Source organism: Orcinus orca, chromosome 1 (assembly GCF_937001465.1).
Source record: "Orcinus orca chromosome 1, mOrcOrc1.1, whole genome shotgun sequence".
Taxonomy (NCBI): Eukaryota; Metazoa; Chordata; class Mammalia; order Artiodactyla; family Delphinidae; genus Orcinus; species Orcinus orca.
In genome coordinates this window covers 13,372,292-13,393,832 of record NC_064559.1, presented here as the reverse complement: position 1 = coordinate 13,393,832, position 21,541 = coordinate 13,372,292, and positions in this window count along the sequence as shown.

The following is a 21,541-nucleotide window of genomic DNA, read 5'->3' as shown; positions in this document are numbered from 1 at the left end:
CACCATTGTAAAGCAATTATACTCCAATAAAGATGTTAAAAAAATAAATTTAATTTAATTTAAAAAAAGGTGTTATTAAAAGCATAGCAATAAGATATGAATAAAAAGGAAAGGCATACCATGTTCTTGAAGGGAAAGATCATATTAACTTATCAATTTAATACAATTCCATTTAAAATTCTTGCTTTTTAAAATTAGATAAAATCACCGTAAAATTAATATGATGAAAAAAATGTCCAAGAGGATCCAAGGTAACTGAGAAAGAATAATGAGAGAAGTCTTACTTGTAGATACCACCACACGCCAAAAGTAAGTGTGATCAGATCAATATGGTATTGGTATAAGAACAGATTTGTAAATAGAATAAATAACTCAGAAGCAGAACATACAGTATATATATGGTGTTAAATATGCATTTAAGTTCAGTAGAAAAAGGGTGGGATAATTTTTTAAAAGAATCTACACATTTTGCTCTTCATCTAGAAGAAACACATGGAACCCCATTATAACACTGGTGATATTCAAAAATTAATTACAGATTGATTAAAGATTGAAATGTGAAAAAATAAACAATTACATCTTTGTAAGAAATATTTTGGAAACTACTGGTACAATGTAACCTAGCTAAGTCTTTTACTCTAAAAGCTATAAAATAATGGTAGAAATTGTTAGCTATATAAAAATTAATAAAAATTGTATGGGAAAAGATGTCATACAGAAAGTCAACAGACACACTGTAGACTTGAGTAAAGAGAATTTATAACCCAGAAAGGTTTTGATATGCATGCTAAACAGAAATGATTAAAAATTTAAAGAGTAGGCAAAAATATATAAAAATATATAAATATAAATTCCAGTAGAAGTGTCAACTTTGTACATGAAAAGATGATCAAATGCACTCCTAGTCAGGAAAATGCAAATCAAAAGGAATAATGAGCTATTACTTTATGTCTATCAGAACAGCAAAAATGTTTTAAAACACTGTAGCAGATTTTTCCACTAGAATGAAAGCTCCAAGGGAGAGTGATATTTTTGTCAGTTTTATTCACTGCCACAGCCTTGGAGTCTAAAATAGATGCTGAAAAAATAGTAGGATGCTTATTCAACATTTGTGAAATGAGCAACGGGCATAGCTAACAATTGTACCACACTTACTATGTGCCAGGCAGTAATTGCTCTGCAGGTAGTAATTCATTTCATCTTCACAACACTCTTAATGAGGTAAGTGCTATTTTTCCCATTTTACAGATGTGAAATCTGAGGTACAGCTTTCACAAGCAGCAGAGCTAGGAATGGAACCCAGGCAGTCTGGCACCAGATTTTCTTACCTGACAGCAAGGCCATATTACCTCTCCCCACATCCATACAGCTGGTTGGGCTGTAGGGAAAGAACACAGCCTTTTTATGGAAAGCAACCTGGCAGGAATTCCACTCCTAAAGGCAAAAATACCAAAAAGAAAGGATATGTGCAAGGATGTTTATCACCCCATTGTTCAGTGAGGAAAATAGAAACAAAGGGAACGGTTGAATGATTTATGGTTAATGCACAGCACAGAATAGTGTGCAGCTATGAAAATAGAAAAAATTGAGTTATGACGGTTGACTTGGATCAATGTCAATAATTAAGCCTTGTAGAAAAAACAAGATGCTGAAATAGAAAAATAATGTGACTCCCATTTTGATAAAAAAAAAAAAGACAAAAACCATATCTGTGCCTTGTGTGTGTGTGTGTGTGTGTCTTTGTATGATTACATTAGTAGAGAAACACTTCCGGGTTGTTAAGATGGGTATGCAGGGTATTAGGGCTGGGTATGGATGTGAGTGGAATAAGGAAAGTAGAAACTAAGCCAAAATTGAAAAAATAAAGACTGTACTTTAAAAATGTATTTGATCACATTTATGCACTTGTATAAAATTATTTATAACAAAAATAAATTGAAAATGTCTATTCACATTTGTTGTTCCTATTTTTTTTTTTTTTTTTTTTTTTTTTGCGGTACGCGGGCCTCTCACTGCTGCGGCCTCTCCCGTTGCGGAGCACAGGCTCCGGACGCGCAGGCCCAGCGACCATGGCTCACGGGCCCAGCCGCTCCGCGGCATGTGGGACCTTCGCGGACCAGGGCACGAACCCGCGTCCCCTGCATCGGCAGGCGGACTCTCAACCACTGTGCCACCAGAGAAGCCCTGTTGTTCCTATTTTTAAAGTGGATTGATTTTCTCATTTTTGAGTTGTAAGAGTTGTATATATATTCCAGATACAAGTCCTTTATTAAATGTGTTTATTAAAAATCTTGTTTCCCAGTTTGTGGCTTGCCTATTAATTTTATTAATGCTATCTTTTGAAAAGTGGAAGATTTAAATTTTGATGTTATCCAAATTATCAATTTTTCTCTTTTATGTTCAAGTGCTTTTCATGAGTTGTCTAAGAAATATTTGCCTACCTCCACAGTCACAAAGCTTTTCTCCTATGTTTTCTTGTAAAAGTTTTCCTTTTATGTTTGTTCATTTCTAGTTAACTTTTATATATGGTTTGAGGTAGGGGCTAACATTTGTTTAAAAACTTTAGTCATCAGAGAAATGGAAATTAACATCACATTGAGATACTACTACAAATCAACAGAATGGCTAAAATTAAAGAGCCTGACAATATAAGTGTTATCAAAGATGTTAGCAACTGGAACTCTCATACATTACTGATGGGAAGTAAATGTTACAACCACTTTGGAAAAGAATTTGACAATTTCTTATAAGCTTACTGTGTGATCCACTTACCCTGTGTCCCAACAATTCCACTTCTAATTATTTGCTTGAGGAAATAAGACCGTAGATTCACACAAAAACTTGTAAGTAAATCTTCATACGGTTTTATTCATAACAGCTCCAAACTGGAATTAACCCAAATGTCCATCAACAAGTGAATGGATTAAAATAACTTGTACATCCATAATACTACTCAATAATAATTTTTTTAAAAAATGAACTACTGATTCAGGCAATAATATGGATGAATCTCAACATTATGCTGGCTGAAGAAGCCAGATATAAAAAGGTACATATATGAAAATGTCAAAAGGTACAAACTTCTAGTTACAAGATAAATACTAGAGATGTAAAGTACAACATGATGACTATAAATAAAACTGCTGTATGATATAGAGGAATGTTGTTAAGAGAGTAGATCCTAAGAGTTCTCATCACAAAGAAAAAGAAAGTTTTTTCTTTTTTTGTATTTGTATAAGATGATGGGTGTTAACTAAACTTATACATTCATGGTATATGTAGTCAAGTCATTATGCAGTACACCTTAAACTTACACAGTCCTGTATGTCAATTATATCTCAGTGAAACTGGAAAAAAATTAAAAATAAAAGAATAAAAGCATACATAGGGCTTCCCTGGTGGCACAGTGGTTGAGAGTCTGCCTGCCAATGCAGGGGACATGGGTTCGTGCCCCGGTCTGGGAAGATCCCACATGCCGTGGAGCGGCTGGGCCCGTGAGCCATGGCCGCTGAGCCTGCATGTCCGGAGGCTGTGCTCCACAACGGGAGAGGCCACAACAGTGAGAGGCCCACATACCAAAAAAAAAAAAAAATTTACTTTTCATGTATATGAAATCAGACAAGTGGAGTTACGTAGCAGAGGGCAGGGGAGGATTAATTGCAATGTTCACAAGGGTGAGATTTTTTGGAGTAATGGAACTTTCCTTTATCATGACTGGGACAATGATCACACACTTGTGTACATTTGTCACACTGCTTGAACTGTACTCTTAAAATGGCTCTATTTTATTATAGGTAAATCATACTTCACTAAAATAAAATGTAGGAAAATAAATTCTTAAAATAAAATGCACAAATAAAATAAATCCCTAATGAAGACTCTCTGCCACCAACACTATTTGTGATCTATTCTGATTTTTGGCCTTCTCTGATTCTTGCTAAACTGCTCATAACTATTAAGGATAAATTCCTTTCCAAATGGATTCAAAGCAACTGATCCAATTTTTTTTTAGAGGGGAACCCTCTACTCCTCCGAAAATTTAGATCCATTTATTTCCTGGGCATTTTTCATAAACCATAAATGTCCATCTTGAGAAATTGCAAGGGTGAGTTTCTTGAGTTAATATCCATCTGAGTAGTGGGCATATTTTTGGCTCCCAGAAACAGCTATTGACCATTGCGATATAATTCTTAACATGTTTTAATGAAATAGGTAGTGCTTTATAAAGAATTCATGAAACTGCCTCTTGTTACCAAGTGATCCATGGAAGCTCAGTGTAGACCCTGTTCTGTGCCCCAGTGGAGATAGTCAGTCAGGTCAGATAATGATCAGAGAGCAGTGGCTGACCCCACCTCAGGCTAGTAAATCAAAATGTCTAAAGATGAGATTTGGCCATCAATAATTCTCTAAGCAGCGTCCCATGTGCAATCAGGATTGGAAATCACCATTTGAAAGGGAGAGAAAAAAAGACATGTCATTTGCCACCTTTTAGAAAATATATACCTAGTGGCATAAAACCTTTTTTTTTTTTTTTTTTTTTTTGCGGTATGCGGGCCTCTCACTGTTGTGGCCTCTCCCGTTGCGGAGCACAGGCTCCGGACGCGCAGGCTCAGCAGCCATGGCTCATGGGCCCAGCCGCTCCGGCACGTGGGATCTTCCCGGACCGGGGCACGAACCCGTGTCCCCTGCATCGGCAGGCGGACTCTCAACCACTGCGCCACCAGGGAAGCCCCAAAACCGTTTTTTAAAAGAGGAGGGAACGTGTACTCTGCGTTGAGAAGAGAAAGATTAGCATTTTAAAAATTAAGTTAAAGAAATACATGTATAACCTCAGAATTTCCTCTCCTAATTTGATTGCACAGCCAGGCAGATATCTGTGAACAACTCTCAGAGCAGCAGTGCTCCAGAGAACACAGCCTTGGAATCGCTGGCTGAGTGTGACACATCCAGATGTCATAAGAGGGCCACTGAAGTTCCTTGATTCACTATTTATTTTTCCGTATTTCCATCTCTCTGGTGGGCTGAGCCAACTGGTTGATCATTTGTTTGCATCTGTTTTACCTATTTCCACCTTTCAACCGCCTTATTCTTTATCCTGGTATACTGACTGCCCTGGTAAAAAAACCTATCTCCCTTCTTCCTTCAAAACCTGGTCTAAACTCCTCTTCCAGGGAGCCTTCCCTGATAAACAGAATGCCTGCTCACATGTTGCCTAGAGCCTTACTACTCAAAGTATGATCTGTAGAACAGGGCCATCACCATTATCCACTCTGGAGCTTGTGAGAAATGCAGAATCTCAGGCCCCACCTCAGACTTGTGTAAGCTAATGTTGTCACCTGCCATATCAGTAAAAAAGGATGTTGTGACCATTAAGCCATCAGTCTCTTCAGCCACCCCCAGCGGTGCACCCTGAGGGGATTCAGGACAGAGAAAAGCAGGATACTTAGGGTGCATATCAAAGGAATGATTTCATGATTGCCTAAGCCCAGAATCTTACATCTTCCCATACAGAGAAAAGTCCTAAATTCATTAACTTGAGACAGTTTGATAATATTTATATACATTTAAAACACACAACATACTATTTTATATTGTTTATGGATAGACATATGAACATAAAAAGTAAAAATTGATTGGATGAATATACACCAAACCCATGCTAGTGGTGGCTTCTGAGATATGGGTAAAAGAGATATGATTGGAGCATGTGGTCAAAAGAAACTTCACCTATATCTGGAACTCTGTTTTTCTAACTGTAAAATGTGCATAATAATAGTATATATCTCAATAAGGTTGCTGTATTAAACGAGTTAACATACTAAAGTGTTACAGTAATATATACATATATCTTCAATAACCAGGTATTTTCCAATAAAATGTATAATACTACATTGAAATAAAATTCTCTGCTTGTATACTTTGTAATGAATAAATGAATGACATTTATTTGAAAAGAAAGAGATTTCCAGAGAACACCCAGACAGTTTAAATAATAACAAGCCTATGGTGATGGGGTTTTTTGGGAGATTCAACCTGTTCTACCCCCTCCCATGACTGCTAAGCTACTGGTTTTTATGGTTACTGCTTGTGAACCTTTGGTTTTAAGACCACTGCAGAAACGAGGAGAAGGGAACGTGAAGAGGGTAAGTTGAAACACCACAAAACTCACTTTTCTTACCAAGATTCATATGTTTTTCTTGAACAAATGTTCCTCAGATTATTGCAAATTTTGATTCATTTCCAGAGCTTTGAAAAGTTCATTTTGAAAAATGTTGCTGATTGCTTTTGTGGAGGAGCATATTTTAAGAGATCCTTACACCATCACTCCAGAAGTGCTCTCTCCAGGGATTGATTTTTTTTTTTTAGTTAGAGCTGGTTATGATAATTCATCAATAAAGCCATCTATCTTAACCATCATTAATTGAATTCCCTAAGTGCTTTGAAAGTTGTGATTTTTTTCTTTAGCAGTAGTTCTTCTCCTGGCCTCATGGAGCTTTATTCTATGCAAGCTCAGCTTAATATTCAGGCAAAGGTTCAAGAGGATTCTTATGCAGGTTTTTGGAGCTCTCTTTCTTTAAAGCTATGTAATCTCTGGTGCTCAGCCCCTCAAATATATGCTGTCATAGTCTCCCTGAATTTGGATTTATGTCTTGTCCCTCAATTGAGAGTATTATGCTCTGCTTGAGTTCCCCTCCCCGTACGCTGTTCTAGAAAATTCTTCTATGAAAAAAACTGAAGTCATTGTGGAACTTACCTCATCAGTTTCCCTTCCTTTATGGATCACAGTCCTGTATTTTCCATTGTGCAGTGTCTGAACATGTAGTATCATGTATTTTGTCCAATTTTCTGGTTGTTTACAGTAGGGGAGCAAGACTAGCCTCAGTCATTCCCCAATGGTCATAAGTGGAAATCTGTTGGGAGAAAACGCTTCATGAATATTTTGTTTCTGCACTGTCAGGGCTTTCTTGGCTACATTATTGACAACCTGGGTTAAATGATGATTAAATAATAAACATGTCTTATAAATTAGAGATAGTAAATTGCTCTGCAGAGATTTAAAATTTTACCTGTTTCAGAGCTTTTGGCTTACATAATAACAGTGATAAAAATGTGGGGAGCTTCCTCATCTCTCCCCACGGAGATTTTGTTTACATTCCAGAGCAGCAAATGTCTCTCTCTCTCTTTCTCTTTTTCCTTCTTTCTCTCTGTTCCCAGGAAATGAGGGACAGATTTGCTAGTCATCCTATAGGAGCTTTGCAGCTCATAATATTGGGGCTCCTCTCTTGTGGTGCAACCTTTGCATTTGCAGTCCGTTTATTCCTTAGTGTCCCACAATGAGAAATTGACCTGTGAGTAAATGAACTGTTTTTTGCTAAAGAGATTTTGTGTTTCCTGTCAGGATAAATAGACGAGTAGATAAATACAGATACAAAAACTTAACAAAGTCTTGTAATGTTTTCCTGATTATAAGCTTGATGCATGCTCATATTAAAAATGTTTCTTTTTACAATAAACACTGAAAATTATGAAAAGAAAACCCTGTAACTATTTTGATATATTTCTGAGACAGAAACAGAGAAGGATACATAGAAAAAGGGAATGAGAAGAAGAGAAGGGAAAGAGAGAAAAGAATTGTAAAACTGTTAGTTTTTCATTCAGCATTATGAGCAATTTGCTGTGATGCTAAATGATCTTTTAAAACACGCTATTTAATACTTGCATAATATTTCATTCATTCGATCTCCATTATATTATTTAGACACACACATATCATTGGACATTTATCTCAAGCTTCATTTATTATAAATAATATTTCTTATACGTAATTCCTTAACCACGTCTGTGATTACACTATATTCTTAGGATACAGTCACAGAAGTTGAAAACCTGGGTCAAATGGTGTGATGGTTCGTTTTATGTGTCATCTTGGCTGGGTCACAGGGCCTAGATATGTGGTCAAACATTATTTTGGATGTTTCTGCAAGGGTGTTTTTGAATGAGATTAATATTTAAATTGGTGGACTTTGAGTAAAGCAGTTGTTCTCCATATCGTAGATGGGCCTCCTCCAATCAGTTGAAGGCCTCAAGAGAACCCAAGACTGACCTCTTCTGAGCAAGAAGTAATTCTGCCAGGAGACAGCCTTTAGATTTCAGCTGCAGCATCAACTCCTCCTTGGATCTTCAGTCTGATGGCCTTCAGACTCAAACTACAGCATAAGTGCTTCCCATAAGCCAGTCCATCTTGTAGATTTTGGACTCACCAGCCTCCATAATCACACGAGTCAGTTTCATAAAATAAATAAATACCTTTCTACATATCCAAACATCTTATTAGTTCTGTTTCTCTGGAGAACCCTGTCTAATAAGAAAGGCATGAACTTCTTAAAGAGTCCAGAACCACACTGACGTCACCAAATTATTGGGCAGTGTTTGGGAGGGGCTTCTCTCTTATTTTTAGGAGAAACTTTTGCCTCTTTTTTGGTAGTCCTTGGATAAAACTTGCATGCCAAACACAGAGAAGGATGGACCAACTACTTGGCTCTCAGCAATGTGCAAGGACTTCTGAGGTAGTATCTCCCGTATATTCAGTTTGTCTTTACACTTTGTACTCCAGGAGAATGAGAGGGACTTTCTTCCTTTATTTCCTTTATTTTTGTTGTTGTGATTTTGATTTCAACTGCAGAATACAACCAAAACTACACATTAAAGGCCAAGAGTTTCCATATAACATGATAACAATGATACAAAACTAAAGTCTTATTAGAAATGCTGTTTGAATATGAGTCCATTTTTCTTAAAGTTTTACAATTTGGGGACACTTCCTTGCTTAAGATTAGAGGTTGGGACTTTGTATACAGGTACTGGGTCAAAGTGCCAAGTGAGTAGGCTTTCCCTGGTTCCTTTGCTCACTGTATATCCTCTGGCCAACTGTTCTTAATAACGTGTGCATCACACAGGAGCCAGAGATCCGCAAGAGGAAGCATGGAGACGTCTTCCAGGGCAATCACCAGAGAAATGGATTAATTTAATCTCATCTTTGACTTCAATCCAGAAAATAATTACATATCCCCTCCTAAGTCAACCTCACATTTGATATGGATAAAGACTAGTCATTTGAAGAGGAATTTTTGGGAAAACAAAAGTTCTATGTCTGACATCTCACATTTATTGGCCCTTTCTGTGTGTTCAGTTCAGGCTCCTCCAGGATATAGGATGTAGAATTATCTGTTCCTGAAATGGCCTCAAGAAAATCTTCAGCATCAATAAATAGATAATTATATTGGCAAATTTTGATATGAAAAATTACATGCTAGTTCAAAGTGTGGTATATAGGTATCTTTTTATTTAAAAGAACCAAAATAAGACAGTGTTAGAGAACTATGGATGTCCCCTTTGCACTGGTCAGGGTTCCTGATGCTGTGGGAATCTACCACATGAAAAATTCTGATATTTAACCAGATCTACAATGGTAAAGAGAGTAAGGGATGAAATCATGAAGAAGAGTATCATTAATTGTTGAGAGGATTTTAGACTGTCCTGTTGTCTTTTAGTCTGCTTGATAAGAAAGATAAGATTGTAGAAAATTCATCCGATTTCTAATTCCCCCAGCTGAAATAATAGAAAAGAAAATATTTCATTTCTTTTTAATATCAGTCCAAACAAGGAAAAGAGGGTCACACTAAAGAAAGACCCTAAAGGTAGGGTCATAGGTTGATTCATAATTGAGCCCAAACTTCACAGCCAAACATGTCTAGTGGTAGTAATAGTTAAGACAGAAAAACAAGGAAACTATACAGAGCTCCATTCAAGTAGAGCATCCTTGATATAGCCACTGTGGATTTTTGCCATTTGCAGTGCATTGCATGTGAAAGTGGTAAGTCCTCCTCACGTTGCCATTTTCCAAACAGAAGACATAGTTTCTTACCATTGTGTTTTTTTTAATATTTTTTAAAATTTTTATTGAAGTATAGTTGATTTACAATATCATGTAAGTTTCAGGTGTACAACACAGCAACTCAGTTATATATATATATATATATATATATATATTTATAGATATATATATATATTCTCTTTCAGATTCTTTTCCTTTATAGGTTATTACAAAATATCGAGTATAGTTCCCTGTGCTACACAGTAGGTCCTTGTTGGTTTATCTATTTTAAGTCAGTTATAAACCAAAGCTTTCCCAACATACAAGGAGCAGCTTGAGGGTAAGCACCATATTGTATATAACTTTATATCTCTAGTGTGTAGCATAAACCCCTTGGACGCGGTGAGTGCTCAATAAATGTTGTTAAATTGAATAAGCATGATGAAAATGAGGGTGTCCCAAAAGAGCTAAAGCTTACTAAGCCCGTGACATGAACCAGCACCTTTTCTAAACTATCTCTAACTGGGGATCAGAGTGGTAAGCACAATCAGCCCAGCTAGTTAGTAGCAGAGATGGGATTCAAAGTGGATGTGTTTGGTTTCCAAAATCACTTGACCGTCCTTAGTTGCAAGAGGGGCTGAACAGGAAAGCTAGGTTACCTTGTCACCAACACCCTCCCTCTTCCAAGTCCTCCTTCAACCCTATGTTATCCTCCTTTATTTTTTAAAAAAGTAGTTGTTGAGATGTTAACACCAGACATAATTTACAGTATTTGCATACGTATCATTCATCATCTGAAGTGAGAGGCATTCAGAGAGAGAATGTGAATAAAATGAGAACTAAAATGTACATAGATTTAGGCGATGTTGTCAATATTAATGCTGATTAGGGATATTGGATAGCTAAAACAAGGAAGAAAAAATGTGAAATTTGATTAGCCTGTATAAAAATACTACTAATTGTATAAACTAATCATATAAACTGCTCAGGATAAAGCCCAACTGTCGTGCATTACAATAATTTTTAGGTAAATGTTTAGATGTGGTTTGGGTTGAATTGTATGGGTTTATCCACCTCTTGGAGTAAACTTGGCCCAAGGCTACCCAGTCTTTGGGTGTCCTGCCCATGGAGCTTGGATAAGAAGCCACAGAAGCCAGGAGCTTGCTCATTAGGTGAAGATTAATTCATGTCATCAAAAGAGGAAGAATAAGGACTAACCTTCTCCTCAATCTCTGCTCCCCTTTTCCTTTCCAACTCTAAGATTTAATATTTTCGTTAAAAAAGAAAAAGAAAACTCAAAACATAGGACCTACAGCAAGACTGTTGATAGAATTATACTTCAGTCTGAAGGAACAGTCCTTTCTCTCTTCCTATGTTTCTGCTCCTTAGATCTAGTGTTTATTCCTTAAAAATCAAACCAATTTCACAAGGTTTCAGAGGTATGTTTTCAACTGTCTGCTGGCCTTTTTAAAAATGACTTTTTAGTAGGCAGAAAGCCTCAAACAAAAGGAGAAAACACCCAAAGGAAACTCTTATTTCAAGAATTAATGGATCATCTCAGAGTGCCAGAAGCAAGAAATGTGTGTTGGCTAAATGCCTTATCCTTGCTCTTGGATAAAGAGCCTGTTGAAATGCTGACTACATGCTTCACCATAAAGATATTATATTTGTAAACTTTCATATTATGTTGCCTCATTAGGATATGTACCTAAAAGATAGATATTGGTGAGGCATCAAACCAGGAAAGTTCACTATGGTACAATAAGTAAAGAGACCATGATAGGCTAGAAGCATATTAAGAACAGACAACATAAATTTGCCACAAAATTGGTGTTCATCATTCAGTAAATAAGAAAATTGTAACTTAGCTTAGTAGAAAATTATAAAGCAGTGCTAGTTCACTCCCTCTTTGCTGTCTCATTCCTTCCCCTCCTTTCTCATTCCACAAGAAATTACTAAACCCCAATATGTGTTAAACAGCATAGTAAATGCTTTGGTGGGGAGGACCTGAAAAAATAACAAACAAGCAAAGCCACGTGTGGACAAATGCCAATTAACATGACAGCAGCTTTATAGATGAAAGCTAAAGGGTATAGAATACAGTTGTCATAAAAGAAACAAAATTGATACCTTCATGAACAATCAGCCCTCAGTGAAGACACAGTGACTTGAAGGAAGCAGTAGGCATGGATTAGGAGAAGAGTGAGAAGGTTATGCAGTCAGAGGAAAGAGAAGCCTTGGAGGTAACTTTAGGCAAACTGTCTTTTAATTTGACATATACCACTGGGAATGTCCATAGTTGGGAAAAATCAGAAACCTCCTTAATATTTAACAATATACCTTATTTTAGTAGACAGAGCATACTTTCACAGGATGGCATATTATGCAATTATGAAAAATGATCAGTAAGGCTAAGTAATAACTCAAAAAATACTTTTAATATCATGTTAAACATCCAGTAATCACAAAAATGTAGTTACAGAGTGATGACAAGTATATTAAAAAATGCCTAGAAAAAATTATCTCTTAGGAAATAAACCAGAATATTTACATTGAAAATAAGAGGTAAATATTTTCTATTTTTCTGTTTTCAGAGTCATATTTAATGAGCATATGTTATAATTAAAACTGTGAATGAATGTGGGCTGGTCAATAAAGGGAGTTACTCATTACTCTTCTCTTAAAAGATCTCAAACATGTCCCTGTAAATTGCATTATTTCATTCTTTTATATGGTTGAGTAATATTCCATTGTATATATGTACCAAATCTTCTTTACGGACCTAGAGATGGTCATACTGAATGAATTAAGTCATACAGAGAAAGACAAATATCATATGATATGGCTTATATGTGGAATCTAAAAAATGGTACAAATGAACCTATTTACAAAACAGAAGTAGACTCACAGATGTAGAAAACAAACTACATCTATGGTTACCAATGAGGAAAGGGGGGGAATAAATTGGGAGATTGGGATTGATGTATGCACACTACTATATATAAAATAGATAAATAATAAGAACCTACTGTATAGCACAGAGAACACTACTCAATACTGTCATGTCCTGTATGGAAATAGAATCTAAAAAAGAGTGGATATATGTATATGTATAACTGATTCACTTTGCTGTACACCCGAAACTGACACAACATTGTAAATCAACCATAAAAATCAACTATAAAAATAAAAAACTCAACAATAAAAATTAATTTTAAAAAAGATCTCAAACACATACTTCTTAAACTTTGCTGTCTCCATTCGGGAAATTTGTTACCTACCCATAACAGCTTCACTGGGTGGCTGTCAGAGTAAATTGAAATGAGTAAAGTGGCACAGATGACAGTTTATTGTTTAAAGACTGAAAACTCACTTTTAGGCATTTGTAATACGTTTGATTACTCTTCAGCCTTCTGGTGAAGATGTACAATAACTTTGAATATATTCTCATGGTGTAAAGTTAGTGATAATGGGTATAGTGTGTCTAATTCTTCTTCAACCTCTACACTCTAAAATGAGGACTTAACTATTAATAATAATTACCCAGAGTCTGTAGAGACCTAAACCAAGACAGCCACTGGCAGAATCCAACAGGGACGCAAGTGATCATTCTTAGGACCATGGATCTAATTCTCAGATGGCAGATGTTCAAATTTCTTGGTATTACAAACAGAATTTTTGAGCCATTTTCCAAGTGGGAAATCTTGATGGTACAAGTAACAAGAACCATGCAAGCCCAGCTTAAGCAATAAAAGGGAAAGATAGCATTGTAAGGATTTAATAAGAGCTTAGAGAAGCCAAGAAAAGATAAGCTCACCCTGTGGAAAAGGATGAGAATCAGGAACTGAAGTTTTAAGACTTCAGGGGTCTCTGTCTCCCCCTCTCAGCTCTGCTATTTTATAATATATGCTTACATTTTTTTCTCCCACATGTCATAGGCACCAACATCTCCCAAATTTATTGATACATAATACATGTCCAGCTACCCAGAGAGAAACAGACCTCTGATCTCTTGCCTAATTCTAAATTTCTGGAGATTTGACTCTAAATATCCCGCCCATCTTGCTCAAGTCCTCATTCCCCATCCAGTGAACAGTGACCCAAAGTGGTTACAACTTCCAGATAGCTACTGAGCTCACAGTGGTATTACCATGCTATTGGGAGGAAGAGACAATCCCCAGAAAATTATGCATGTGTTCCAAGGCAGATTGCTGGCCAAGAAAAACAACACAGTGAGAGACCACAACTGCTTTAACGTATGAATTTAACTTTTTGTACATAACGCTTAGCATGCCACCCCCCTCCCTGACCCCCCACCAGTGTAACTAAGCCTTGTTAAAGCATCATTGGGTCAGAAAGTCACATATCTGTTTTGCCCTCGCTGGATGCTGTAATCTGAACTGCAGTTGTCCATGGAGTCCACATGCACCAATTACCTATCCATGTCAATACCCCCAAAATGGTGTTTATGATCAGGGTTTTATACAGAAGGATATGTGGGAAATAACTAAAAGCACGCCAGGATATGAGAGTGGTGGGTGGGACAAAAATTTATTTGGGGAGTCTTTAGAGGTCACCCAATAACAGCCTTCAGGCCAAGCAATCCCAATATAGCGACCCAAGCCACCCATGTAGATGTGCAACCTAAGTAAAAGGCTTATGCTTACTATGCAAATACAGCATCACTTTAAGGGTCCATCGAACCACCTCTATCCAGATTGCCTACACTAAATCTTCTTCTGTTTAAATTTTAGAGTCACTTCTGTGGACAGGTAACTCCAGTAGAAGTATACTCACCCTCATAGCACTATAAATATCATTTTAGTAGTCGTTTCCAACTGCATCTCACTAAGGAATATGTGAAGATCTTCAGGCAGTTCAGTCAGAAAATTCTATCCTGTGGTCATCTTCTAGATGTTGCAGCACTGAGGTTTCCTTAACCCTTTCCCGGGTGACCCTGCTAGCCTTTCCCTCTGCAGTTCCACCCAGGATATAGGCTTACCTCTATCTGATCTTCATGCTCAGGCTCTAAATTTAAAGTTAACATTGAACAAGCACGTAAAGAGACTCTCCATCAAAGATGTGATTAAGGAGGCTGGGGTTTGCTTCAACAAATTTAGCAAGCTGTGGATTACCAGTTCTTTATTATCGAGAAAACCTTTTCTCTCCTATCTGGATAACACTGTAGCTTTTGCTCTCTATTGGGCATACACTATTATTTCTAGCTGGTTGCCTCAATCATCTTTTGAAGTTCTGGTGTCATTGAGATGTTTTATTACACTCCCTACGAGGTGAAGAAACTCTCATCTTGGTAAAATCTGAGTCCCCCCATTGTGCAGAAATACGAGAACCTGGAAATGTGCTATATCCTTCTTTTACACATCCCTTTTGCACTACAGAAACCTGGTGGCATATCCTATAACTATTTCACACTCATTCATGTGTGGTCTACATTTCTTAATGCACGTTATTTTTCCCCATTAAACTGGAAGAACACACTGGTTATAAAGTTATAGGTAGTGCCAATCAATTACAATACTTTGGACAGTTACTGGCAAGAAGACAGGATAGTGGATCTTCTGTCCCTTCCCTTTCTTAATCCCCCATTTTTCAATCTGTCTACATCTAACTAATACATTCCATCCTTTCTACACAAACACCAAATAGTTCAATCTAAAGGGAAAATAAAATGGGGCAGTTTTCTTTTGGAATGCCAGCTTTTGGCATCTCTCTCCCCAAATGTCTCAAGGTCTTTTGGCAAAGGGAATTTTGTATTCAGAAACGTTGGCACAGTGGTATCCTAGCCTGGGATCCCAACAGTCATCTGTAGCATTCTTCCTCATTTCCTGTTGGGAACAGCTGTGAGAGGCTGTTTGTTAAATAACTGCCCCAATTCAACAGCTCACTCCCCAGCCCACCGCTAGGAAATCATTGGCGTTTCAAGGTTGGATACAATGAAGCCTGTCCATTGGTACATTAATTTAAAAAAAAAAAAAAGCTGAGTTTACTTGCAAGGAAAAGATATTTTGTTTCTGTTATTCTATATTATTAAAAGCGTTGTTTAAAAGGTGAGTATGGACCCCCAGATGATAAGATAATTTACAACAAATCTTCCACTTTCTCGGTAATAAGTTTTTAGTGTTATCTCTTAGGGCTGATGCACTTGGTACAGGGGAGAGGTATTGATAGGGGACAGTGGCATTTGCCTTCTCTCCTTTTCAGATTGACAGTACCTAAGAGATGCAAAACAAAGAGATGCAGAACAAACCCAGGATCTAATTTGATGATGCGAATGACTCAACCAAGTATTTCTCCAGAGACACAGGCAACTTTGTATATTTCTTTGTGATGGCTGTATTAACTCCACCTTTTGTCTATAAACGTGAGAGTCCATTTGACAACAGTGGTCTCTAATTGCTCCAGGGAACATAACTTAAGCTGTTTTCTCTAAATCATCCCAGGCACAGAATCTAGAAGGAGCCCCATTTTGAATTAAAATCTTCATTTGGGCTAGTGTCCTCAAAATGTATACTAATCAAATCTTGTTGGTTTATATATGTGATTTTCATGTTTTCCTTGTATGAAAATGTGGAGATAGATGGAGAGAAAAAACAAGGAAAGATGGAATTGAAAGGAATAAAATTAAATGTAGTAGTTTAAATAAATCATGTTGTGTCACTATAATATATTCCAGTTACTTTATAGCCCTTAGAAGAGGTTCTGGCACACAGGGACCACTAAGTTTGTAGACTGAATGAATGAGATTCCTAAACTATCAATAATTAGGGAGATCAGTTTAGCTTTCTTTAACATCCAATAGAGAGAAATTATGGAGAGAAAAATGAGCTCTGATGTAGAAATCTTACATTCCAAAAAAGGGAAAATTCTTTACATGTTACTCGTTGTTCTAAAGAGGCAGAGAGGAAATGGGAAGCTCTTCTTTGGAATCCAACACTTTTCCAATACGTTGAAGCTCTTGGGACTGGCTTGCTAATTTTAAAATACTAATTTAGGGGAAAATGTCAAATGACTGCCCCTTTCTTTTCCACAACAGGAATAGTCGATTGCGTTCTGCCCCTGATGCCTTTTTCATCTCTTAGGTGGTGCATCTTCCACAAAGTAAGATGAGTAAATATTCAGCTTGCCAGGTCACCAGGCAGAGTTCTGGGCTCTGACTCACGTGCCATCCCCTTTCCACCCAAAAACTCCAGGTCAGTCCAAAGAGAGCCAGGAAAATGCTGGTAGATTTCTTGATGGTGAAGTCGTCCAGGGCTGGTGGGAAACACAGCCATTCCCTCTCAGAGCCCAGCCCAAATGCTAATACAGCAGCTGAAGAAGCAGGGCAACAGGTGATGAGAAAGGAGGGCCAAGGAGGTCAAAGTAAGACTAGATCACGAACCCGTAAACTCAGCATCATCAGCAAACAGCCCTCCCTTCCTCTTCTACCAACCACACAGCTCTATCAGGCATCTGGGTTTCCCTGGAGGTTTTGCAGAGGTGTCCTAATGGTGGGCACTGCCCTTTGTTATGTGAAGGAATGACTGCATTTTCACTTGGGTGCAGTGGCTGGTCCTTCTCACAGAACACAACCCTGCAGTCAAATACTCATTTACTCTGTTCTTCCTCATTCCGTTTGTCAATAGCCCTAAAGTCCTCTTGCATATTTCTCATGGTGGATGGTGGCATGTTTAACTTGTTTGATAAGTTGGTTTGTTTCATTCCAAAGGAATTTTATCTTTTTTACATATGATGTTGGGACATGGCCCAATAACACAGGATATGCCAGCTATTCCCTTTCAGTGACCGCCTTCTACCCTGGTAACACATGATTAATGGATATTACACACTCAAATAACAGTCCTTTGTATCTGGTCCTATAGGCATATATTCACCCCTTCTTTCCACCTACCCCATGCATATATTTAACTCCTTCGCATACATATACATACACACAGATTCTAAATATTCCATTTTGTAGTGTTGAAAACTGCAGCTGTTCTCTTTGTTTTATAACAGCATAAAAAGAATGGTACCCTGAATACAATTCATATTTCATTAACACCAGTGTTAGCACTCTGAGAGTGCTTCTAAAGGGATTTTTATGGGATACTGTGGCTCTTCTCCAGGACATCAGTGACAAATGGTTGGGCCACCTTCATATCATCCAGATGCCTTTAGAGTCTGCTTATTCTCTTGACTGTACCCTTCTTGAGGCAATAAGTTCAAAAATTTACTCCTCATTGTGTGAAGGGAGCTTACGATAATTATTTTCAAATATACCTCTTAATCCTTTGACAGACTACAGACACAAGTGGTTCTTAAAGTGGTTCAAGGAAACCTAGGACTTCCTGAGACCCTGTAAAGGGAGTTCACAGGGTAAAAACTCTTTTCATAATAATATGAAGACATTATTTGTCTTTTTCAATGTGTTAACATTTGCCATGAAGATGCAAAATCAATGGTAGGTAAAACTGCTTGTGCTTAACACAAATCTTGGTATTGACAACAAATAGTAGTTTTGTTTTTTCTTCACTGCCACATGGATCCAGTTAAGAAAAAGTACCCATTTCATATAATATTGTCCTTGATGGATCAGCAAAAACTATTAATGTTATTAAATCTCAACATTTGAATATACATCTTAGCAGCTATGAAACAAAATGGGAAGTAAGAGTAAAGCAAGCCTGCTACATACCAAAATATTATGGTTGTTTCAAAGGAAAACACTTGAAGATTGTTTGAGTTGCAAGCTGAACTAGCCACCCATTTCATGAAACAATATTTTTACTTGAAAAAATGATTGACAGACAAACTATGGTTATTCAGGCTTTGGTATTATAGACTCCTGCATTTAAGGAGTCTCTTATACATGTTTGAATAACTGTTTTCCTATTCACACTGTCAAATTTGTTTGGAGTATTTAATCCATTTATATTTTGTGTAATTATAGTATTAATATATTTAGCTTTAAATCTAATATGTCACTATTTGTTTGCTATCTATCCAATCTGTTCTCTTTTCCCTTCCTTTCTTTTTTTTAATCAATCATTTTTATTATACTAATTTCCTCTCTATTAACATATTAGTTATACATTTTTACTTGAAGTTAGAGCAAGCATATTTGACTTAACAAAATTTAGGATACATTTGTATTTCCCCTTCATCATGTACAATGCTAGGACTTGGAACATTTTAACTTTAATTTTACCCCTCCAAACTTACATGCTAATGTTTTTGTATGATATGTATGTCTGTGTTTAAGCTCACATATTACTATTACTTATTTATGCAGTTAATATGCATTTAGATTTATCCACACATTTATACTTTCTTTTTTACTTTATTCCGTCCTGTTTCTCCAAGCTCCAGCTGAGACCATTTTCCATCTGCCTTGAGAATACCGTTTAGATTTCCTTCAGGGCCAATCTGATGATTAATCCTATTAGTTTTGATTATACTTAAAATGTGTTTATTTCACTTTTATGATTGAAAGATATTTTCACTTTGTATAGAATTTTATGTTGGCATTTATTTTCTATCAGCTTTTTGAAGATATTCAATTTTCTACCAGTTTTCATTATTTTGGTTGAAAAAATTAGCTGGTCAGTCCTATTGCTGCTCCTTTGAAGGTAATTGTTTTTTTTTTTCTCTAATGACTGTTATGACTGTCCCTTTATCATTGTTTTTTTTTTTTTATAAGCTTAATTATTATCTGTTTAGATGTGACTTTTTTATGTATCCTTCTTTGGGCTCATAGTGCTTCTTGCGTCTGTAGCTTGATATATGGCAGGAGTTTTAGAGCAATATCAGTCAATATCTAGGCAACTATTGCTTCTGTCTGTTTCTCCTGTTCCTCTACTTATTGGACTCTAATTATACATATATTCACTTTATTACCTGTATTTTCTCACATGCATGTCATTGAATCACGTATGTATTTCCTCATATGGATCTTACTTTATCCATATGTATTTTCCATTTCTCTGGGTTTTTGTTCTTAATTCTAGAAATTTTCTTCTACTAATCTTTCTTCCAGTTCCTTAATTCTCTCTTTAGTTATGTCTCATTTTTGTTAAACCCATCCTTTGATTTTTTAATTTCAATTAATATATTTTAGTCATATAATTTACATTTTTTTAAGTGTCTAATTCTCTTCCAAAAGTCTAAAGTTATCTTGAGATATTAATAAAGTGAGCATAAAATCTAAATCCAATGTCTCAAAGACATATATGTCTTATATATATTATATATTATTTATATATATATATATATATATATATATATATATATATATATGTGAAGCTCTGAATAATGTTATATCTATCAGCTAGGGTAGTGCTAGGAGCACTCTCAAACCCAGACTCACTTTACTCAATACGTGATTGAAATGCTGCAAAGATTGATTACAACCTCTATGAAGTTTGATATATTCATTACATATTCTTAGTCCAAGGCTATAATCCCTTGGGGTATCAATCCAAAACCTGTGAGATTTACCAGTGTCCTTCCATCCTTGAAGGAGGGAACATTGAACTCCAGTGTTTCCCTTAGTTCTCTCAGCCTGCCAAAAGTTCCGCTCAACTTTTCAGCCTCGCAGCTGACTCTTCCAGAAATGGAAGATGCATTAGCATTAAAGCATGCCCAAATGCCATGATTACTTCTCTAGGTTTCCTTATTCCCCTGGATTTTGTTTGCATAATTCAGAATGACTTCAGCAGGTCTCTGGTGTTTTCAAAAAATTGATAGCCCTCATTTTCTACAAGCGCAATTTTCTCTGGTAACTTTGAAGGTTTTCTGATTTTCCTTGATATTCTGTAGTTTCTCTACAATGTATTTAAATATAATTTGTTTTTATTTATCTTGCTTCATTGTCATTGCTCCTTTTTCAATCTGCATCCAGTGTCTCCTTTCAATTCCTGAACTCTCTACTACCATCTTTTTGAATATTATCTGTTCCCACTATCTCTAGTCTCTCTTCTTGGAATTTCTATTAGACATTTGTCAAAACTTCTTCTTGTGTTCCCTGTACATTTTAACTTTTCCTCCAAATGTTCTACTTATTTTTCTTGATCTCAGACATTTTAAGTGGTTTCCTCAAAATTATTTTTCAGTCTATTAATCTCTCCTCTAGTAAATATAGTCTACTGTTTAACTTTGTGCATTGTGTTTTATTTTTATGACAGTTTTAATTTTTGAAAATTTCTTGTTTTCATTTTCAAATGTGCCTGTTCTTCTTCATAATTTCCTATTATAATTCTCTGAATTATTTTCTTTCCCTTATACCTGAACATCTTAAACATGCTCATTTAAAAGTTTTTTGTCAGGTTGAAAAAGAACTAAATATTTATCAGACTTGTTCTACAAATATTTCCTATACTTTCCCACAGTTGGAGATGTATCCCTAAAACCATTGCATGGTTGTTTCTGCTGAGACTATTTTGAGTTCACTACTTCTGGACCAGTTATATATTAGATTCTTGTTTATAAATTTTCTTACTGAATAGGTAATACAAGAGATTTATCTTACTCCAAAACATGATGTTTAAGTAAGGGCTCTTATTTGCTATGGTTGAGTCTGTTTCCATTATATTTAGAAGAACATCCTAATTCTGTGCTGTATCTTTGGACAAGGGCCAAAGCTCTATGTGGAGCTGTTTTTTCTTACAA